Genomic DNA, 1,947 nt, shown 5'->3' with positions numbered 1-1,947 from the left:
GCGAGCTCACAGCGTTCTTCGTTGCTAAGTAACAGCGGTACAGAGCGACAGCGCCTTCAAAATAAATGTCAAACATTAATGGAGCCCCGACAAATCTGACTTTTAATTAAAAGTCTGAATTGATGTGTTAGATGTGCTGATTCTAATACAAAAGTAGTGAAATCGGTCTGTAAATTAGTTGAACTCAACCAGTGGTGGGAAGCACTGTACTAAAGTTGAGGTTTGAGGTATTTCTGCTACTTTATACTTGTACTCCACTGCAGCTCAGAGGCAAATATACTTTTTAATCCAGTACTATTTGATAATTTCAGTTACTGCTTGCCAGATTCAACATATGATCAATTAATAAATTATATTATAATATCAACGGAACTTTCCCAGGAATTCACAAGCTGCCCGAAATATAATTTACATTAAACATATATTCAATGAAATTAGCCACACCTACACCAGCTACAATATTAAAGTAATGCACACATTGATCAATCAATACTTATGATGAAATAATATACGTCGTTCTGAAATGGGCCATTCTACAAAATGAATACTTTAGCTTTCGGAACTTTAATAAATACATGTTGATACTACTTTTGTACCTTCACTTAGGCAGAATTTGGCACGCCGGACTTTTATTTAAGTAAACGATCGAAGCACCACCTCCACCACTAGACTGTTAATCATCATATCTCACATCAAGGTGGCGCCTATTCCTCCTTAGTAAAGATCTTATTTTGAAAATCTCAGTCGGAGGAGAGTTTTTGCTCATTCCGTTGTGCCTTGCATTAGCACAACGCCATACTTACGCGATGTTTACATAATTCCACTCATGCACACACGCTGGTGGGTAAAGAGGAAGGTAAAATTACGTTTGTTGATATACATAAGATGAAAATGCGTTGTCGGCAGGATTCGAACCTGCGCGGGGAGACCCCAATGGATTTCTAGTCCATCGCCTTAACCACTCGGCCACGACAACCGGATGACGTTTAAACTGTGGTGGCAGGCATCTGATCAATGTTTGAGGTCACGAGTCTGTCTGTCGTTGGATTGATATGCGGCCACTGCTGCATTCACGTGTATGTTGCATCTTACTGCTGTGGACGTTTAACTACTTTATATACTGAATAATATTTATAACAGTGTGAGTAAATAGTCCAACAATTGAAGAATGTTTCTGCAAGAAATTCAGGGATTTCACAAAATAATCCATAATATCACAAAAAAAAAGAAAAAAAATCAGGAGAATTATGTGCACTAAGGGACAACACTGAATACCCATGACCTTTGACCCCTCCGGTGGCCCTGCATTAAAACTGTATAAAGGACGTTACTTCGACTTCTGCTTGGGAATTTCAGAAAACCTGTCAGGAAACAGAGACTCTACACATCAAGCGAGAACCACGAATCAGCAACAAAATGTACCGTTCTCTGACGAGTCCACGTTTCAGAATGTTTACAGAACTCATGGACATCGTGTCCTCTGGACTTCTCACTTACAGAGTGTTGTTGAGAGAAAAGAGAAACTTGGTGGTGAACATGTCCTGGTCTAACTTCTCTGGAACATGCAGCAGGTATCAAATTCAGAATGAGTGTATTTTTACAAAAACAATAAAGTTTATCAGTTTGAAGATGAAGTATCTTATCTTTGTGCTGAATTTGACTGAATATAGGTTGAAGTATCAAATCACTGCATTCTGTCTCTAATTATGTTCAGCACGAAGTCCAAACTTGTTTGGATCAAGGCTGTCAGACGAGGACAGAACTCAGACTGAAGAGCTGCTCCTCTTCCTGGACTCGATCAGAGCTTGGGACGCCTCCCTCTTGTTCCTGCTCTCAGACACAGCGAGCTGCACTCTGTCCTCCCCCGTCCCCTTGTCTCCTCCCCCTCAGATCAACAGCCTGAATATGGGCGTTACTAGTTCCCCTTCCGAAGAACCGAAACTCAGA

The 1,947-nt window shown here is 40.6% G+C and overlaps 1 non-coding gene across 1 annotated transcript; it reads right to left on the bottom strand.

Moving 5' to 3' along the window:
• Nucleotides 1-894: 894 nt before the first annotated feature.
• trnas-aga (transfer RNA serine (anticodon AGA)) lies at nucleotides 895-976 on the bottom strand. The gene has a single exon. It is a non-coding gene; the product is annotated as a tRNA-Ser (tRNA).
• Nucleotides 977-1,947: the final 971 nt, after the last annotated feature.

The sequence above is a fragment of the Chaetodon trifascialis genome, chromosome 7, assembly GCF_039877785.1.
Source record: "Chaetodon trifascialis isolate fChaTrf1 chromosome 7, fChaTrf1.hap1, whole genome shotgun sequence".
Lineage (NCBI taxonomy): Eukaryota > Metazoa > Chordata > Actinopteri > Chaetodontiformes > Chaetodontidae > Chaetodon > Chaetodon trifascialis.
The sequence above is the reverse complement of the archived record's forward strand: the minus strand, read 5'-3'. Positions and strand labels throughout refer to the sequence as shown.